Genomic DNA, 22144 nt, shown 5'->3' with positions numbered 1-22144 from the left:
GGGGAGCTGGTATGATACACTCGATGCCCTGTGTGGGTCAGGTACCGTCATTTGCAACAGTCATCGAGTCTGCTGTGCCAAAAAGGTTCCTAGGCTTGTGACAAAAGGTTGCTGAAATCTGTCTCCCTTGCTCTTACTTTAGGGGGGTTGGTCCGCTTGGCTCACTGGGCAGCTGTAGCACCAAGGGGACCCTCCGCACTCCGACCGCAGGTAGCACCTTTTGTTTGCTTGTTTTGCTCAGTGTTTATCAGTAAGGTAGCCTATGCATAAGCACAAACTTCTCAAGAGCATGCAAATCCTATTGGGATGTAAATTAAGTGCTTGTGAAGAAGAATTGTTTTTTTGTTTTTTTGTTTTTTTTTCTGTTTGTGCAGTTATCTATTTCCAGGCACACTAGAGAAGGCTTACCGGGCCTTCGGAATCTCATTTCACAATGAAGTAATGTTCATGAGAAAAGGACAAAACTCTTTGGCATTCACATTGCACCACTTTCTGTAGAAACTACTTCCTTGAGCACAAACCACTGCTTGTGCTTAATGTGTAATGACATGAATTGCCCCTGCTGGGTAGATGTTATAAACAGCTCCAAGGTCCCATGGCACGTTCAGTTATGCGAAGCTTGCCGGGTCACCACAGAATCAAAACAGTTGAGGGTGGTTCTAATTTTAAAATTTGATTGGTGGTCTCAATAATATCACGATCAAGCTAAATACCTTTTGGGGAAAGTTGTCGAAATCATTCTTGCCCTGAGTTTATATTCCCTCACAAAGTGACAGTTTCTGAATTTAGGTTCCCAGAACCTATCTGAGGCCATAACCAGCCCACTGTGGATGTAGAGAAACCAGCCTCATTGCTTTCTTTCTGCTTCCACAGAGTGTTAGACTCTATCCCTAGGAAAAAGGAATCAGTCCTGAATATTTGGGGGCCTCGGGCCAGGATCTCAAATAACCTCAGGCTGACTTGCGTTTGCATTTCTACCCACGCGCATGCGCGTATGCGCGGACACAGAGGCTTCTACTTAGATGCTTGTCATTCTTCTGCAGTTTATTGCAGTAGGCTGTAGATGATGCTGACTCTCTGAGGCCTAAAGAATGTCTTAGCAACACGCATTCCCTCCCAGACAGCCAGAGTGGGCCTTCACAAGAATGTAAGCGGACCTCCCCTGCCCCTTTATCTTCCAAAGAATACACAATGTCTGTACTGGAGATAACTCACCCAATTAGGCAGAGTTTGCCTTTTATAAAAGGAGTGATTACATTTGCAAAACTTGGTAGTTTCTTTTAAGACCATGAGTGTATATGCTGTTTGATATTTTGACAAAATATTGATCCGTAACAAGTGCTTGTGACAGTATTATTTGACGCAGTTTAAGATGCCTTTTACTGGCTTTTGTTGCCAGAAACAGCTGCCCACTGCAGCAAGTAGGCCGAAGGCATTTGTTTTAATTTTAAAATAAAAAAGGAGGAAAGAAAGAAAGGAAAAGTATTGACCGTAGTTGTAGGAGTAAAGCTCTGTGCTATTCAGTAATAACTGTTTATGAAAGATTTCTTCTGTTTACTAAAACAAACGTTACGTATCATGGAGTTAGAGCTAACTGTTTGGTTCCACCGTACAAAAAATGAGTAGGTGTCCTGGAAAACAACTCTATGCCAATGTCCAGACTGGAGCAAATGAACTCAAAAAAATGTGTGTAGGCCACATGGTCATCTGAGGACTTGTTCTTATTTTTCTTAGTCCTTCTATGTTGCTCTCTTGTCTGTATCATGATAAATTGTTCTGTCAGCAGGATGAAATTTTCTGAACAGCTGATTTAATCGTGCATTTATTAGATTCCATTTGCTTCTTGAAGACTGAAGAATTAAGAAATCATGGTGCTAAGCACAGCAGGAGAGCCTAAATGGATAAATAGGGGGGAAAGAGAGGCAAAGGGGAAGAGAGGTATTCCAGTCTGTTCCCTGCAAAAACCTTACCTCGGCAGTCGGAACATATCCAACGCTGTAACACATTGAAAGGTCCATTAGGACATCTGCAGATTTGCATACTTGACTGTGGTGAGGTAGAGCAGTTTGTTTCTGCAGCTGCACAGTTACTATATTGCTGGGAATAACCTTTGGTGTCACCCTAGCTGTCATTGTCTCACGGGGCTGGCAGCGTCTGTCCTCTTTCTTTTATTAACACACTTATCAAACTTATTACTTATTTCCCTTGACTGAGATTGCCTGTGCCTTAAAAAAATACATGAAGGAGGGGTAAAAAGAAGTAGAGAAAATGCTCAGTGATGTTCCTCAGCGTGCTATTTAGGGACCCTGAATAGGGATACAGGGACCCGGCAGTGTCATATACTAAATTGTGGCTTCTGTTGTACTACTCATATTCTGCTGCTCTACTGCATTGTCAAATAAGAGCCAAGTCTTACCTAGCAGTAATTTGTTCTGCGTTCAGACACAGCTCCATTGTTAAATTAAATTTGATAGGAGCAAATACAATATGGATATCAGGTATTTGTTCTGATCATTAGTGTTTTGTATTGCCTCGCTAGACAGCCTGTAAGATCATTCACTGGTTTTGCTGCTTCGTGACAGAAACAACGCAACTTCTAATAGCAAACCCCATATTAAAAAGCATGTTGAGGAAATAAATACAAGCGTGCCGACACTAAAGCAAACAGCAGGCTGCAGTAAACCACCACGGCAGTTATGCGAAACAGTTTGTAATTCAGCACACTGTCTCTCCAAGTTGGGAAGTTAATTTTACCACAAATACTTTAGAAAATGCCAAACAGTAACTTTTGATTTCAGTAGCAAGTGGCTGAATAACAACCCAGCTATCACCCAGGATGGACATCCAAGTAAGAATTAAAGTGCTCATGGAACAGTATTGCTGCTCTCAATCTTTTATTTTTTCACTGGCTGCAACCTGCAATGTTACTAGAGGCTCTTGGAAGAGATTAGGGTGTATCAGCCTTTACCTACTGGGGCACTGCCTGGCTCCCAGGTCATCCAGGTCAGGCACTTGCCTGTGCATACTGTTTCTTCCATCGTCTTGCACGTCTGGAGAGTTGGTTGGTTTGTTTTGCACAGAGGTCACACCACAGAATACATAAAGAGGTCAGATTACAAAACCAAAATCAGCAGGCTCTCAGGGTGTGCATCCAGTATCCCGAATCTGCAAGCACTCCCAAATCCCCTAATCTAGTTGATGTCACAGAAAAGGAATGACATCCCTCAAACATGTCACAACTCACCAAAACAAATTACCATATGTTTAATGCAGCGTATGTTATTGACTAAGAGATCTTCCAAGGAAGACTTAACCTGGGTGTTTTTTAACTTTAGTGGGAAATTGCTGGAAGCACCAGAAACTTGTATGTGCTCTGTGGGTTTGCTCAGGTGAAGAGCTATCTGGGATGCAGACCAATAAGTAAGGGGTGGGCTATCAGAAAGGAGATAGTTGACATTTGCAGATGTCAGAGCAGAAGGCAATGTGACATAAAGCAGCGTGAGAGAGAATAGGGACAAATCTCCATCCACCCAAGAATAAATATTGATTTATGTATGTGTGAGACAATGGCATAAGGAGTTAATATGGTGACATGATCAACGTCAGTGTTACAAAATGTGTAATAAACCATCCCACGATCACAATTATGTAGGAGGGAAAATTGACCTGCAGCTATATCCCATGGAATAGTCACTCATTATTCCTGAAGCTTCCACTGGTGAAGGCAGATTAGATCCTAAACTGCTAATGAAAAGTCATGACGACATGGGGAAGCTATTTTTGTGTGCTGTTTACCTTTTCATCTGTTTATTCACTTATTTTGGATCTCTTTTCTTGTATTTCCAGGAGGAAGAAGAATGTATGACTGTCATAGTATTCTCTAGTAACATTGTTGAATATATGCCAGTTTATATGGTATTTAAGAACAAGTTTGATCAGAAACCTTAAACATGTACAAGTTAGCTTTTTATCACTCTAACATATATAAAAGAGCGTGTGCATGTTGTCTCCAATGTACACATATTCTTCAGAAATGGCTTTAAGATCCATAAGAATTTGAGAAATGGCTTTTTCAGTTATAACTAAAATTGTGTTCATTTAGCAGTTTTACTGCTTTGTCCCCATATTGCTTTCCCAGTGAAGCAACAAATATAAAAGTCTTTATTTCTGTGTTCCTTTAATACGTAAACGTGCTATTTTCCAGATTACCTGGGAGGTGGGCTACATAATTCTAGACATGCGATGAGTTCCATACCCCGTGGACTCAATGGACTATTTTTATTCTTGCAAATCCAAGGGTTTCCCTTACCATAGGTTTTGTGCACCCTTTTGAAGGTATAGTTCTGTCAGCTTATCACAACTGTTGAAAAGTTTTCATTTTTTAGGAAGGGGCATGCAAAACACAGACTAGTTAAACATCGTGAAATTTATGTCCTGCTGGTGCAAAGTGTGTGTGCACTCCTATCTGTGTATTTGTAATCATCAGCATTTTCATAATCCTGTACTGGGATGTGAATTTAGAATGTAAAGAAACAAATCCTACTGGTTCTGTAATTTTGTTTTAAGAGGAGGACTGTTCATCTAAAAACTACTGTAGATTTGAAAAGTCTTGGAACAGAAGTTAGGAAAGAGCTCAATTTACACAAAGGTTGCAACAGTTTGAAAAATCATTTCCTCATTTTTAAGAAATGTTAAGTGTCCTACATTGCTTCACGAAGAGGAGCAGACTTGGCAACATCCACGATGAGATCCGCTATGCTTGCGGTAGGTGACAGCACTGAACTTCTTTAAGCTTCTGTTAGCTAAGCAGCTCTCGAGCTAAAAACCAATGAGCAACTATTTATCTGCTTCCTGCCCCTGTCTAGGCTGAATCTTGGGAAGTATTCTGTATGCTGGTAATCTGTAATCCTTATCCATGTGTTCCATTGTCAGTGAAAACCGAGAGTTTGTCTTGCATTGTTCTGAATGAATAGTTTGTGAAGCAAAACTTGTTACATGTTGTACAACATAACGCTCAAAATAATTTCTTGTCAAACAATACTACTCTTTTCCATTTCTGGAGAAAACAGTGTAGCTTTTTTATTAGAAAAAAATGGATAAACTCAATATTACGGATTTCAGAGCACTGTTGCTGTAATTGTATCTTGGTAAATGTTAGGTATTGATACTTGTTTTGTAGTAAATTGAATCTGGTAGCAGTAACAGCATCCTTCACTGAGGTGAACATTCACAGAGGAGGTGGTCCTGCTGATGAGCAGTTTAACTGCTTAAAGTTTCAGTGATCCCAGTTGCTTCGTGTGTTGTGCATTGTGTTGTAGCCGAATCTTGCAGTACCCTTTTCCACATCTTCCATTTCATCCTGCCCTAGTGATAATAAAAAAAAAAAAAAAACAAACACCTTAAACTAATAGTATCTCATTTGCTTTAATAGTAGAAGTAGGAAATTAGTGTATAATTTTTTACAGTTTTTAAAAAGTTTTATTTAACATTCTTTATAAGTACAAATTATCGACTCAAAACAATTAAGAGTGAACTCACATGTATTTCCCACACAGACTTCACTCGTGTAAGTGGTCTAGGGAAAGGATTGTAGGTTATAAGAAAATATTGAAAGAAATGTTGAATGCTAGGAAAGCATCTCAGGCTGTAGGGATACCAAACTATTGTTATAAAGTGCTTTCAGAATCTATAGAAAAGCCATGGAATGCTCTTTTTAGAAGTTTGAGAAATAATTAGACAGTGTTTATTCCAAGATTGCATTAGAACACTTGATCCTGCTTCTAAGGAAGGGGGTAGGCTTGATTACTTGGACTTACTTCTATCATCTTCTTGAATCAATGACATGCAACAGCTGCTTTATAAAGTTGAACATTAAAAAAAGTGTTGATTAGACTCCTTGTCTTGAATTCTAGCTTGAAGTTACTCGTGGCTAGTTTAAACCCTCTTGCTATTGCTTTCACAATGCTCTCAAGTTTAAATAGTGTTTCTCTGGTATTTACTGTCATGGATGGCAGGAGAAACACATTGTATCTTCATATTGCTGATTTGCTTTACCAGTACAATTTTATCTCATTCATTAATGAACACATGAAGTGAAACAGTTCATAGGAGGATATCAGTGGTGGCCCAATTGCCATTCCTACTTTCAACATCTCCTGTTATCATCTCTCCTTTAGCCAGTAACTGCTCACCCAATATTTCTTGTTGTAATCTTTCTCTAGCATAATTATTTGTAATAGAGCATTACATCAAAGCCTGAGTTAAGCTAAATTAGATTTACTGCGTTTCCTTGATTTCCTTTGATGTTATCACTGAAATATTCTGCTTTATAGATTCTACATTTACTAGGTCCTAGTGGTATCATGCTACTATTGTACTGATAGAGCGTTTAAAGTCTTTACCAGAGTTTTGTTGCAATTTGGTGTTCCAATTCTTTCAAACTATTCATTCTAAAAATACTGGAGGGAATCAAGAAAACTGTTTTCCCTTTCTCCACCACCACCTCTACCACACCTCCCCCGCCCCATCTTCCTGTTGATTTCCTTTGCTTTATTTTATTTCCTAGGAAATTTCTTCCATATTTTCATCTTTTTACCTTTATACCTAGCAGTAGTAGGTTAATATCTCTAAGGTTAAAAATGCTTTTCAAATATTAACAAATACACTTCTGAGAGGCCACAAATATTATGTCAGTCTTTACAGGCCACCATCACCACCGTATACAGTAAGAGTTATGGCTTCAATACAAGTATTTACTTCTCTTCATACTGCTATCCTTAAGGCAGCTGACAGGTTCACAGCAAGGAATAGTGTCTGGTTTTCATCCAAAAATAAACAGCAATCAGATTTTTATTTAAAGTGCAAACACAGAAGGAAAAGATGCAGTTGACGTGAGGATACAGTCTTCAGTGCCTACGTGGCCATATTAAAGAAGGATCTGAATCTTTTATATTGATATAAGGAGATATTGCTGTGCATTAGAATAGCTCCCAAGCTTGATCTACTGGAGAATATTTAAATCATACCTTTCTCCTTTGATTTTTCGATTTGAGAAGTCAACTAAGCAATCTAGCAACAAGAAATATAAGAAAAATGTAAATAATTTTGTCAAATTATTGCAAAAATAATGTCTTATGTGGTTATATAGCTAGCCCAAGAATGAACCCTTTTGTTGTCAGTTGTGATGCACAAAAGAGAGGCAATTTGATTTTTTGAAAAAAATCATGATGCGCATTCAGAGACAGAGACGGGCTTTATGTTGCCCAGCTGTAAAAGGTAACGTAGAAAATAGTTTACAAACTTGACTGTATTTTTAGAGCACAAGAGGAAGAAGAAATTTAATGCATACATAAAGCTACAAAAGTTTCAATTACAATGCATACTTGTTATAAAGTATGCATCAACTTCTCTGGATTTTTTCTATAATGGATGTGATGGGGGGTGTCTAAAGGCTTTTGTGTTTTAATTAGCCGTTCTACATTACTCATTGGCTTCAACTGATCCATAAAACTAGATTAAAAATTAAACTTGTCTGTGACACTTCTTGCATAGTGTTTTCCCATTAATCAAAGTATCAGTTTGTAAATGGGGATGAGAAAAAGAGATTCAGCATATCCTAACTTTTGCCAATATGAGAAATAAAGCTGTTATTCAAAAAGTCTAGGCCTATGCATTCAACTCAAAATAGCATGATAGAATAAGTGTGTTTATGGATTTTTCTATTCTATTTTCCATTTTGTGGAAGATGAGAGTGTTTGGGGGAAAAAAAAAAATAAAAGTATCTTTATGAGATTTTGAAATTAAAGTTCAAAAGAATCCTGGTCCATTCTGGTATCAAAGCTTAATTTAATTGTCTTCTTCTAACCCATCAAATAACAAAAATAAGACATCTGTTCACTCTAACTCTTTGAGAGAAGAGCCATCTCCCTCATTCCCCTCCACTCCCCTTTTGTTAGGCAGGGTTGAGACACACAGAATTTTGACTGAATTTCTATCTCTAGCATGCCAGGGATTAGTGTAAGCCAGCATTTCAGAGTACTTTGTTGTTTGCTGAGTATTAAAATCCATACATAAAAGACCAGCAGAAGTAAGAACCGTACTGGACCTCTCAATAGTTTCATCAAGTCCTTGTCCTGCTCCTCGATCAGATTATAAAAATAAGTCTTATTAAAACTTGTAATAAAAGTTCAGTCTGATCTTCATATGTAATTAATGGAAAAACACATCAAGTTATCCTATGTCAACTATTATTTCTACAGTGCTCTTGTACAATCACATTGCTTGGGCTACTTGTGCAGAACATACAGATTTAGCTGCCCTACCCTGCTTTAAATTTTCAGTTCTGATATCTGGTTGCTCCTTTTATATCTCCTTGTGAATATCCAAGTATGTACAGAGAATTCTCGCTGAGTAGGCTAGCATGGTACAAAGTATACATTTTGGAATTCACAAAGTCACAAATGTCAACATCACAAATATTCTACACCCCCATGCTACATAAAAGAAAGCTTATTTGTGAGAATAACTGATTCTATTTTACAATCTGTTTCTTGGAATGCTTTAGATATTCTGTACTTTGGAAATAATGGAGCAAGTCAAAATACTGGAGAGTAACAGAAGTCTTCTAGTATAGGAAACCTTTGCTCTTCTAAGTAGTAAGGATAAAAAACTTTAAAGAAATACAGAGTGAGGTTCTGGCTCCTTTGTACACTGATTAGGTAAGATAGGTGTGTCGTTAAAATTAATTTTCAGTGACAGCAAAGCCCTCTTTCTCTCCAGAGCACATGAGAAACATTGATTAGAATTCTTTATCATAGTTGCTTTTAGGTAGCTTGCTGCATATGCTGAATTGCTGTTAGAACAGGTTCTATGGTATTTATTTAGGATAAGTCAGTCTCAATGGCGTCTTGTTACAGAATACTGCAACATATAGCAGCATGGGCCAGTCTCTGAAAAGAAATGTGTCGAAATCCTCTGCATTTCAAAATTAACTTTAATGTAATTCCAATCACGTGAGGTAGCAAGAGATGGAAAAGGAGGTTTTCTGCTTTTAAATCAGCTCCAAGATCTGTCAGTACATCATTTCTATAAGAGAAGAGGAAGGAAAATAAGCCATTACTGGTATGGTATGCAATTTTGCGTATCCTAACAGTTTGCTTTGTGCCTGTTTCTGAGGCTGGCTTTTCAAACTTGCAGTGTTCTGGTTAGATAAACTGCTGAGCACACGCAAACTCATTGGCAATTAAGATGTCCTTTGAGTATTTCTAAATGAGACAGCCAGTCCAGCACTGTAGGTATATTTTCACATGGTGCTTTGTGCGTTTCATCTTCTCTTGCACCTTCCCTCATCTGGCAGCCCCACTGCAAGCGGTGACTTGGAGCCATTCTACAAACCCTGTTGAAGGCTGAACGCGGCCTTCACAGACCAAAGTGTTTGCCAGGGGCTACTGTTCCAACCCATCGGTGCTGTCGTTAACACTGAATAGTCCAGGCAAGTTCTCACAGCTCTCAGTCAACATTTTGTATACTTGTGTTGGAGGTATATTTGTCACATCTGTATATTCCTCATTTCATATGAATACATGGGTGCTCCTGTCCATACAACAGCTTCAGAAAAAGCCAGGTCAGCTGATTTTATAATGGATCTGAAAGTTAACCTGATGGAAAGAAATCCTGAAGGAGTTATATGAAAATGATCCTGACCTTTGTTTGTGAAATTGTTTTGACATTGTTTTGTTGTTTTTTTTTTTCTTTAAGTGGATAGGGATGGAAGAACTGCCAGTAAAGCCGAACTGGGCAAATACTCTGAGGATGCAATGCAGAATTGAGTTGAAATTTTCATTAAGACATTTGGTACAAAAACTGTGCTTTATACAATACTGAACTGTCTTGTAGTAATTACTCTTATGACTAGAATCTTCCAGTGTAACAGTGGAGGTTAATTTAGTAATTAAAAAGAAAAGGAAACAAGGTTTAGATATAGTTTCCATTATTTGAATGATCTTTTATCACTTTTTCAGTCCTGTGTTAAATATGTTACGTATCCCTTGAAAGTAAAAAGTCATGAAAATCTGATAGTTATCTGCATAAAAAATAAAATAAAACTCTTTATACTAGCATCATGTGACATGCAGTAAACATTTCATTAACATATCTTTTAAATGGAGGTTACATTTGGTTAATTAGAAGCCTAGATTATCATTTATATTGCAGTGACGCCCAAAAATCGGAACTGAGACCCTAGCATTCAGGCTCTTGTGCATGGAGACACATGGTCCCTGCCTTCAGGTACCTCCCATCTAATTAGAAATGATGCATGAGCATGACACATTAGAGGTGGGAAAGATGAGACTGAGGATAAGAGTAACTGACAGTATGATCAAGTTAGGTTACCTTTGTGCACAGAGCAATAGGCTGTAATTATCATAGCGATTAGCACACACAGGCCCAAGGACTGTCTACCCCCCCACCCAAGAGGCAGGACTGTATGGAAAGTCTGCCAGCTGATCAAGGCAGAATTTATTGCTCTTCCAAGAGTCCCGTTTCTCAGGTTGACGGCAGGGAAGAGATCTCATGCCATTACTCTAGGGCAGAAATGCTGTACTGCCGAGCAGTAACGAATGGCTAGTCAGGACTGGCACTCGGAGGTCTGAAGTGGGTCTCCTGCTATGCAGCTATGAAGGAAGCAAGTCTGTCAGTGAGGAGAGAAGAGTACTCTAGAGGTTATGAGAGTAGAACTTCAAACTCCAGAGATTTAGAGTAAAAAACGTTGCTTTAAATCATTATTGCACTTCCATAGTTCAGCAATGCCCATATACATTAAGCCTTGCTTTCCCATGTTTAACTATTTCTCTCCATCTTGCTGTATATGTGAACTTTAAATGAGCAGATTTAAGTTAATGGAGCTGTGCTTCTCCTTTAAAATTATTCAGTTCCACTTATTTCTACTTAATTACTGATGGTGAAGAATAGAATGTTTACAACAAGCCCAAGAATGTTTAAACCAGCTGCTTAACAGGGAGGATGCTGCAGCGTGCTTGTGATATTTTTCTAGACGTTTGTGCGTCGATGGAGAATGTCCTGCTGAAGTTAGGTGGTTTACTGTCATTTTCTATGGTAGCAGAATTGGTGATTATAGAGACGGCATGAACATTCAGTGATCTTCGGATGAGGTTTGGTCAATACATCCCAAACATGTACAGGAAGAACAAGTGACTCTGGTATCTGAAACCAATAAAGGAAGGGAAATCTTAAGTATTCTTAGAGAGCAATTAGACTCTGTTTAGATAGCACTACAATGAATACGAAAGGAGAACATTCTATGAAATACAAAAGGCAAAAAAGGGATTTCATTTGTCATCTGCTGGTGACCAAATAACTGCAGTTGACAGATAATAACACATGGAGGCTGTTATCTTTGTAGCATGTCCCATATCCTGCTTTACAGTATTGAAAAACCAAATTTATGTACTGTACTCTTTTCTTCTGTCTTTGCTCTATGTACTCCTGTTGAAATTCATTCAGGGAAACTTAATTTTTTTTCAGTGATTTTTTTTTCCCCCCCCTCAACGAATGTAACATAATATAATCTTAATTCAGTGGTTCCCACAGGCACCCTTGCTTCTCAGTCATACTCTCAGGCCAATACAAGTAGCAGCTGCTTTCTGGTGTCATTGCCAAAAAATGAAGCTGTGAGGCAGGACCAGAAAACACTTTTCGCTGTTGAAATGGAGCTCAATAAACTGTTTTCTGTATTAGTGATAACTGCTAGTTGGGGACATACCTGTCATGACCTGTGATAGCCATTGCCACTATATTCTTACAATTGGTCACTTATTAGAATGTGTGATGAGCAATTGTTCAGGCGAATGCAGGAGGAGAGATGGTATCTTATGTTATGGATACAGAGGCATGAAGCTGCAGGTCTTCTGATGCCGCTCATCAGCATAAATCCTTACAGAACCTTAAAGTTAAGGCAGTTGCAACTCGTGGAGGACCTCTAGAGAGCAAAAGTAGTATGTTGTTGTTCCTCCAGAGAGAGGAAGTGTGTCGTGTCTTATTGTGCTGTATTTGTACAGTGCATAGAGCAGCAAGCCAGGATGCACAGTGCTATCATGATAAGAAACCCATAGGCATTGAAAGGGTTTTGGTATTTACATAATAGTTTGAGCCTCCTTGTCTAAACCTGATTTTTACAGTTCACCAGTCCTGCAAATTTTTAAATCATTTTCAAATTACTAAAGTGTCTGAGCACATAAATAACCTTTTTCCTTTACTTCGTATTGTGATGGCCCAAGAGTTTGGATGCTAGATGACCTGCACTGGAACTTGAAATTCATCTTCATGTATGACTAAAATTTACAATCTCATAAGTAAATGCCCAAGGATTTCAGTGAAGTTACAACTTACATTAATCATTATTATGTAAGTGTAGGTGGCATTTAATAACCTATCAGTTTTCATTGTTGTTGCAACCCCGGGGTTTAGGAAGGATGCATCTTTGCAGAATGCCCCGGAATACAATGTACTGCATTGCACACATGACCAAGAATGTTGGTATTTAAGTTCCTTCTCAGTCTTTTCCACGCCTTTTTCAACTCTTTCGTTGTTTGGTTTTGGCTTGGTTTGTTTTTTTTTTTTTTAATATGGTAATTTATATATATATATATGCTCAAATTTTCAATTTATATGCCCTTATAAAGATAAGATTTAAAACACTGATGATTATAAAACAATCAAAATGCTGTAGAAGTGAACTTTGCTAACAGTTGCAGTTTACACTTAACTTCTTTATCTGAACTTTGAAGACCTAAGTAACGCCATTAGTCTTGCAGTAAATTCTCTGAAAAATTAACTAACTAATAGGGTTACAGAGCTCTGAAACATTTGACTATGTACAACTAACTCCAGATGGGAAAGTGTTTTGGGTTGGTTGGTTGTTTTGTTTTTTGTTTTTTGTTTTTTGTTTTTTTTTCTTGCAGATTTAAAACTGGACGTAAAACATTTGGGAGAAGATGAGTGGGAACAAGCGTAGGGGCACTGGTTATATGTGGTGAGCGATTATGGTGTAGTTTCCTTTTGAAAAATAAGCAGACTAATCTTCATGTGTCATCTTCGTGGTCATTTAGCGCTAGTGTGCGAGATTAGAACTTTCCTGGCACACCAAAGCTCATAGACTATGTGATTAGAAGTGAAGTGGTTTGTTCAGCTACAAATCGAAGCCAGTGGGCAGCGGCGAGCCTTTGGCCTGCCGTGCCAGGTCTTACGGGCTGGCCTGAGCCCGTTCACTGACCTCATCGCTCATTGAGAGGAATCACGCCACCTGAACAAGAAGCTGAACAAGCTGCTGGAGTCCTCAGCAGGGAGAAAACGCCTGTTAAGCGTTTCCGGAGGTTTGTTCATCGGGGTGCTGTTTGCCGAAGCAAGGCCCGGCGTGTGGCTGCAGGTGCTGTGGCGCAGGAGGGGAGCTCCTCCAGCCGGGACCCCTGCCTGCACCCCGGCGCTGCCGGCTGGCACCCTCTGCTGGGAAGAGCCCGTGGTCTGCATTTTCTTGCTTTTTTATATTAATCTGCCCCTGTTATGCCTCTTCTGTCATTCCGAACGAGGAGTCAAAAATACACTTTCCCTTAAACCGATTCCAGATAAGGAGAATATTTAAGAGAGTTCCTCACCAATAGTATTCTGTTCAGTCAGGCATCTGCAATATCTGTGCCCGTATCTTCCTCTATTTTTGTTTGTGGTAGTTTTATTCAGAGCAATGACCACTTGCTTGTTGCGGTTTAATAAAAATTGTTTGTGCTAGTACTTTGACTTATAGATAAACAGATGAAAAATTAAAATGCTTGAACTTATAAGGACTTTACAAAAGACCTTAAGATGGTTAGGTTAACTTGTCTTGTATTTCTCAAAGAAGTTAACTTTTTTTGATTCACCTATTACTGAGACAGCTGAGAACTATCTCTTCTTTGCTTTCCTTTACAATTATGGCCTTCAAATCCAGAATAAAATTCACCAGAAGTCCTCATTATGAAAAATCTATTATAATTTTCCCTAATAACACATGTCTGAAATGTCAGATAAGCACCTGTGTACTGCAGACCAAGTGTCAGAAGTGTGTATTAACAGTTCCTTGAATATACTGAAATTAGTGCTACTGGACAGATACAGATTTGAAGATGAAAGAGATATCTTCCCCAAGTAGACAAGGATTTCAGGGTTAATTCACATTCTGCTGTAGTTCCTTTTAAGGCTAAATTATTAGCCCATGTGGATTTTTGGCTACGGGAGTTAAGTATCTCTCAGCACTCATCCTAGATGATGAGGAGCCAGTGTGAATATCTCGGTACGACACTGTGGTCAGGCAGATCTGTGAAAAGCACACAGCAGTTTAGAGGATGTATGTCTAAGGGGGTGGTGATCGCTTCTGGCCTTGTACTCCACCGAAGGCTATGAAACCGAAGAGAAGAGCAAGACCACAAAGCCGTGTTTTAATTTCTTTGTCATGACTGTAAATCCAGAATTAGTCTGTTTACTTGACTCCAGTCAAATTAATCCAAATGCCAAGAGTGTGCATGCTTAAAAAAGCCTGCTAGAAACAAGTTAAGAAACTAAAGGAAAACTGTGCTTTGCTCACTTGTACCAAGACTGTAAGTTGATTAGAAAAAGTTGGCTTTCCCCTAAAAAGTAAATCCTTTGAAAAATGGTTTCATAAAGAACTGTTCATTTTATTGACCCTTTCTAAGATATTTTCTGAAGAACCTTCATGTCTTTTTACAGCTATTTAAATATTACTCAAATCATATATTGGAAAGGCTGCAGACAGTTTCCATATCTATGTTAACACTTTGAAAATATATATGCAGCTATGCATAATTCAATCAAAGAGAAAAGAGCCAAATTAAAAAAATCTTCAAAGGAAAACTCCTGTTTCAAGAATTATTTCTAAAGTGAATATTTTATATTCAGACTATCCTATTATTCATGTACTTCAATAGCTCTTCCACCTGAAGATGTCAGTATTTTACAGTTGTTGAACTAATCCCTAGTGAAATAGATTATATGCAAATGATTAAAACCCTGAAAATTATTTCTGTCAAAATAAATGCCTAATACTCTTTCATTTTAACATGCTCTTAAGAGAAATCTACTACTGTTTAAATGATTCCTATATTCTTTTTCTAATTTTCTTATTTAATTTGCTGTAGAAGAACATTTTTGTGTTAGGCTTTAAAAAGCAGAAATTAAGATTATTTAGCACCTGCTAAATATCTCTGTTAATCTGTAATTATGTAAAAGCTAAAGAATCTAGAGGGAGAAGAGCAAATCTGGAAAGCTATTATCAAATATTTTATGAAAGCTGTCAGGTTCTAGAAGATAATCAGCTACCAAGTAGCTTGTCCCTGTGCGAAGACAACTCATGGTAGAATTAAGCAGGCATATTGATGTAGAAACCAGAGAGCAAAGGCAATCTATATTTTCTTCATATAAACTCTATTTCAAAGGAAATTTATTTTGATCCAGTAATCTAAATCTTTTTATTTGTGATGGAGGATACGAATAGTGTAATTTCCATTGTTGGACAGCCACTCTTTAAAAGGACGAAGCAATCTGTAGAATTTGGCATTGCACGTCATGGCAACTCAGAGTCACAGAAAAGAAGGTGGTAGAATAATCATGGTCAGGTCCTCGGTCAGTCCCGCTAAACAAAAGGAGAGGTGGCAGTTCTTTGCTTTGGTGTGCAGGCTCTCTGTTTTGCAAACAGTGCTGTTGGTGAAGAGATTGTGTCAGTGCATGGAGCAGCTAGTTGTTACCCAGTATGCCATCTATTTTTCATGTCCGCTTAGCTGCAGCATTCTCATAAGGAGATCAAACACTGAAGTGAGGGTTAGCATTTTAATTTCATCAGTGTGCAAACTGAAAATTAAAGGTAAAGTCACTGGTGCAGGAGTTGGTATGAGAGCTTCCCCCGTCTCCTTCAAAATTCAACAGTGCTCTTCTATTATCATGAAGATAAGAAAATAAATTACCAGAGATTTTTTTTTTTTTTTTTTTTTCCCCCCCCTACTGACCCTGACTTTTCAGTTAGGTAAGTATAGCTGATCCAACCATACCAGAAGTGTCCAGCAGGTGACACTCCAGCAACGTGTTTATAGTCAAACCAGAATTACATTGGTTTGTGTTCCTGTGTTACAGAATTGTAGCAGTTTTTAAATCGAAAATTAATATTTTCATTTATAAAATATAGCTTTATACTTTACTTCCTATTCACCAAACTACAGTTTGCTCATGCAAAACTATTTCTATTAAATACATCAATTTCTGTCATGATAAACATTATAAAAATACTTTTATCACTACTCACTTTACGAGCTGGGAGTTTAAAGAAAATGCTAAATTTTGTGGAAGGCCCTCAGCAAATTTATAATAGAAGATAATTATATTTCTTTACCAAAAAAACTCTCATAGCAATTTTTAAAAAGACAGAGGTTCATCAAATAGTTGACTCAATCATGGAAAAAATCCTAAATGAGAAATGTGAGCCAGAGAACCAACTGGGATCTTTCTGAGTTAAAAAGTTAACGCCACCTCATTGTGTGCAACATACCTACATCATCCTGTCTGCACAGTTTGTCAAGATCTGTACCTAAGCTAGCAGGCTGCTTTGTCCCCCAAATTCCTATGATGCTTTGTGAAAGCTTAATACAGGATTTCATGTCTTGAATAATTTCAGGTTTTCTAATTTCCAGCCTAAATGGAATAACGATCAGTTTATAACTATCTCTTCTTGTGTCTGTGTGGTTTTACACAATCTGCACATAGTGAATTGTTCACAGTAGGTGTCTTGTCTCTTCTCAGCTTCACTTTGGAAAGCAACATCAGCTGCAGCCCATTCAGAGTTCCCTGTCTTTTCGTTTCCCGTTACAGGAAAGAGGCATGGCTGGTTCATGGCTTGCTGTTGGCAGTGTTTTGCAGAACCAGAGTTAATATTTCACTGACCCCGGAATAGTTCTATCGGGTACAAGGAATAAATTAAAGGTTGCAGCTGTGCAACAGGAATAAAAATTGCAGGACTGAAAGTGAGAGAAACTAAAGACATCTGCTAATCAAATACAAGCTGGTTCCAAAATGTATCTGTGATAGAAGAAGATAGCATCCCATTCCTCAAGTACCTTACCTACGCAGAGTTTATGAACCCTATGATTTAACTGGAGTTTTCCAAGGTAATACCAGACATGTTGTGCTTACTTCCAAAGACATAGTTGCTTTAAATCTTGTACATGCCATAGCCAGAAGATCATCCATGTCAGGAGTAAGACCTATTTGGTTTTCCACTTGATGTTTTACCACCAAATCTCATAATTGCATGTGAGAAGACTATGCGAGTAAGGAGGCCTAGCTGCTGTTTTGATAAGCAGAAGAAACGCGCTTCGTAAATCTTCAGTCTTCTGGTCTCAGAGACCAGACTCTACTGGTCCTTTACCATTTGTGCAATTACTCTAGATTTACACCAGTAAAATAGTGAACAAGGTTGTCCAGAATGTATGTGTGCTGTTGTTGGAATTTATGGAATAAAAACAATGTGCGTGTTTGCTAGTATGTATGTGCCTTGATGTAAACTCTGATTCAAGCAAATGAAAAGAAATGTGATTTTATTTTTTTTTCACATTCACTTGAGAGGCTATCAGAATAATCTTTTTATTCAGCATCTTTTATTCTTCTTCAATATACATTAAATAACTGTAATGAGACACGGTGAATAAATTCATCTTTTAAACAAGGAAAGTTTGGGACAAGTGCCAATGAAGTTGAGTCACGTAAAGCTCATGAATTGGCTAAATGTTTTATCACATTCTTCTCTTCTCTTTGGTCAGTGTTCATATCCCTGATTAGTCACTTTTGTGTGCTTTGTGTACATTATTTTTTCACACAATTGTTTGGGAGAAGTAAACATGTTTAGGAAAGGAAGAAGAAGACCTGGGTGGCAATTAAAATACCTGGCAGGTGCTTCCTGGTTTTAGATGGTGGTTTTGATTATTTGACCTCTTCATGGTAATTAGGTCCACGTGACCTTTTGCATATGGAGTTGACTGGGAAACCTGAATGCCTGGTATTGAACTGTAACAGTTTGAAAGAGAAGAAAATCCCAAATCATGATGCAAAGCCAAAAAGTATTGCATTTGTGTAGCACTCAAACCCCGCACAGTATTTTGTTTCACTTGATGAAATCCTTGGGAATCTTAGCAGTTAATCGGGCTGTTCAGGTTCAGCCTTGGAGGGCTAGATAGTGTTGTGGTGTGAATTGTTTCTTAAACTAAGCTTGCGAAATATAAAGTCAGAGGTTAATGACCTTTTATGTAGAAGACGACAGCAGCTTTAATCCTGGGGGTTGTTGCTTTTTTGGATTACTTTTTTATTTTAAGCTTAATTATCCAGGCAGGAAATCTTAGCTTTTATGTGCCCAACGTTAAAAAAAAAAAAACCCTCTTGATGTGCTTTGTAAGAGTAGAGGTTTACCTCATTGTAGTTGCCTGAACTTCCCTTTCTTAGTATAGCCAAACCCAGTTTGCACAAGCTATCTGGCAACTTTCACCCCAGATCTGCATCCATAACCAACAGCAAAACTGTATTCTCTGGAAGCCCTTGAGCTTTCTAAATGTTTCCCTCTGCTGTGTTTGCCACCTAGCAATATGGTTTTGCTCACTGTCATTGCATTGTTTTTTTCAAAAAAATATTCTGACGTATTAATTGTGTGGAGTGTAGTTTCATCCCCTCACTTTGTTAGATTATTGTAAGTGACAGCCAAAATAACAGTGGGAAGCAAGAGATTTAGAAAGATAGCTCACTTCTGAATTCACTTCACATCAGGGAGGAATGTTCCATCTATTCCTAAAAGAAAGAGAGCCTTTATAGGCTCTCTGTGGCTTCTCAGCCTGAAAAAAACTGACTGCTTTAAAGACTAGGCAAATATCAGAGGGGCTTAGCACAAAAATAAGTATGCTTTTGCCTTTATCTCAGACATGGAAAGCTCAAAATTGTAATCAGAGGAGACTGTGTGGACATTATTTAAGGCTATAATTTATCTAGCACCCAAAAGCATGTCAGCTGTTTCTCAGAGTAAGGAAGAGGTCTGTGGCCATAGAGAATAAATATGATTATTCATATAGGTGTGCCAGAATCTTATGTAGACATAGCAGTATCTCTAAAGAAAAATCATTAATGTTATTTTTTGTATCGAGATTCACTGTTTGGGATGCAGGGAGATTTGTTGGCACAATAAAAAACTCATAAATGTCATTGCATTATATGACACTACTCATATATTCCTCGACTCTGGAATGGCCTTAATTTACGAGCCCCTTTGATCCTAACACACAGGATCTGATTCTGAAAATTATTATTTCTCACACAATGAATTTGTTTTCTCTCTGCTCCCCAGCTGGCCTGGATGCAGTTCCATCCCCTTTGTTTTTCTGGTTTGGGATTTGCTTTTTAAATGCCAATGGCACATGCTACAGCCTTTGATCTTCCCCTGACTCCCTTCCCCTGCTACCTTAATGCCTACCCAGGAAGCAATAACTCTGTAGACAGCATCACTTGTATAGTCAAACACGTTTGGTAAAAGTCAGAGTGTGACTAGGAAAGCTCATCAAGAATTTCTGTCTTGTCAAAGCTGAGGGATGAGGTTAGTCTCAGTTAGCTAAGATTCTGTGAAAATGCATCTTCCCCGGAACATCCCCAAGCCTTAATGAGAGAAAGGATTCATTCTCAAACAAGTCAAGATGCTGTCAAGTTCAAGAAAAGTCAGATTAATCTCTTACTTTTTGCTTCTCAACTCCTACTTTCAGCCTCTCCTTCACTTCTGGTCACAAGTTCTGTAATGCCTCCTATGAAGTTTTACATTCTTACTTAAAACCTACAAAAACTGGTTTTGCATGAGGAACAAACCTGCGTGAAATAGATTCAGCTTAATCATAGGCTGAGGTGGAAAGGGCAAGTAGTTAATCTGGGAAGCTTGCTTTGCACCGAGCCCCAAAACAGGACAGGAGACAGAATTAGCCAAACTTCTCAGTGGAAAAAAAAGATGATGATTTGCTAGAACAAAAATCCAACCAGTTAACAGTGTGCTGCCCACTGGTTACAGTGCCTTTAAGTTACGCAGTGTATTAAAAAAAAAAAAAAAACAAAACAAAAAAAAAAAAACAAACCAACCAAACCCAAACAATTAAAGAAACATTTTTTATGACAGAAAATGTTCAAAATTGGCCTGAAATACTGATTTTTGGTGTTCGGAGTACCTCTCTTGGCAAAGCATTCTTCACGCAATAGAAATTGGTATGGAGTAGGTCATATGTAAAAGTACATACAGGGATGTACAAGTCATCTCCAAGACACATTTGGTTTATGAACAGAAGTAAATTGAAAACACTGATTGGAACATCTGGACACAATGCTTTTGAATGGCGCTTTGCAGGAAGGCACAAGCAAGAATTGTGTAGATGATGTTTTCAGGCCTGTTTGCAGACAGGAATAAGATTGCCAAGAGTTGAAGACTCATGAATGTTCCTGTCACTGTTTCCAGTGCTGGGATAAAACAGCAGCTAGCAGAACTGAACACCTTGTCAGTCAAAGCTAAGTTAGTCTATTCAGCAGTTCACTGAAATAGCCTTTTTTCTTCTTTCTTCACAGAGTTTGCTGCCAAACTTTTTAATATTATATCTTTTTTTTAATACAAATGTTCTTCCTATACAGCAGAGCCATTTGCAATTCTCTTTCAGACGGTATGTGTTATTTCTGCCTTGTGATGTGTGAAATTGAGGAGATCTTTTGAAGTACTTGGTAGGAAGAAAAAGGAACACAATATTCAGAGGCTTAATCACAGAAAGATCTGTTTATTGGACAAAGGATGTATGCGGTCAGGTCTCCACCAGGAGGACTCGCCTCTTCTATCACTGAAGTGGGTCTGACTTCTGCAGAAGTAAGCCTGTTGAATTCACACACTGTTGCTTGCCCAGCAATTTGCTATACCTAGCTGAGGTGGAAAAAGTTCTTCACGGTCATAATAAAATCATTTCTCTAATTAGAGAGAGGCAGATTGACAATAGCATAAAATGTGCACAGTATGAAATAATGGCTGAGACAAATCTGATAGTTTTAAATACTATTTTATGAAAGGACTAGAGTTTATGTGCAAGGCATTTTGGAATGGTTTTATTTTTTTCTGCAATGGCTTCAGACTCAATACAAATGGGCTTTTTTCATGATCATGTGCTACTCACTAATGTGAAGTGAACATGATCCAAAGCATGAAGAAATGCTATCTCGTAATAATAAATGATTATAAACTCTTGTCTCTGTTGGCTGCAAGATCAGGTATGTAGTGACCACTGAAAGACGAGATGGTGCAGGCTGCGTGGAGGTGAGATGAATTTTCATTGCTGCATTGGCAGCCGTTGGCATTTTCATTGGCACAGCGGTTTGTATGCTTACTTAAAATGTGAAAGACTGACATTTAAAACCCTGCTGTGCCTAAATTGCAAGAGTTTTGTATTCAAATATGCTTGAAGTATTTTAAGGAAGCCTCTTATCAAACAGCAACATTTCATACAAATAAGTGGTTACTGGAGCAGGAAAGGAAGGAAAACCAGGACTCTGCAGTCATATGAAAGACCTTGACTTGAGTCCTTGACTCGGTGTATATTCTATTTTATGTAACATGGTACAGCTTTGCCACCTTTTTCCAGTATGGTCTGTTTGCCTGCGGTGTGTATACAGATATATACATCCCTCTCAACTCACCTTCCAATCAAGCAGATGCTCCTGAGAATATTCAAAATGATTTGAAACAGGAGGGAGAGGTTTGAAGACTGCTGAAAAAGTAGTGACACTAAAGAAGTGCCTAATTCTATAGGAGATTTAGGGTTAAGATGCCTGTGAAGACAGGCGTTACTTGCTATCACTGAATTAACTGCTTCAATCAACTTTGAAGGGTAGGACATAGCTTCAACTCTTCTTGGTGTTTCTTCACTCTGTTCTCGGCTGACTGGCCTATTCTTTAGGCATCCACAGAGAGTCTGGGAGTTTAACGTGGGACTACGAAGAAGTTAGGTATTGCAGAATTCACTCACACAACTCTTAAGTTCCCATG

At 38.3% G+C, this 22144-nt stretch overlaps 1 long non-coding RNA gene across 1 annotated transcript; it reads left to right on the top strand.

Annotated features, from left to right (window-relative positions):
• Positions 1–1089: 1089 nt before the first annotated feature.
• Positions 1090–4716, top strand: LOC116965305. Its single transcript, XR_004409266.1, has 3 exons — positions 1090–1147; positions 3847–3859; positions 4687–4716. It is a non-coding gene; the product is annotated as an uncharacterized LOC116965305 (long non-coding RNA).
• Positions 4717–22144: the final 17428 nt, after the last annotated feature.

Source organism: Tyto alba, unplaced genomic scaffold, assembly GCF_018691265.1.
Source record: "Tyto alba isolate M040663 unplaced genomic scaffold, T.alba_DEE_v4.0 Super-Scaffold_23, whole genome shotgun sequence".
Taxonomy (NCBI): Eukaryota; Metazoa; Chordata; class Aves; order Strigiformes; family Tytonidae; genus Tyto; species Tyto alba.
The sequence above is the reverse complement of the archived record's forward strand: the minus strand, read 5'-3'. Positions and strand labels throughout refer to the sequence as shown.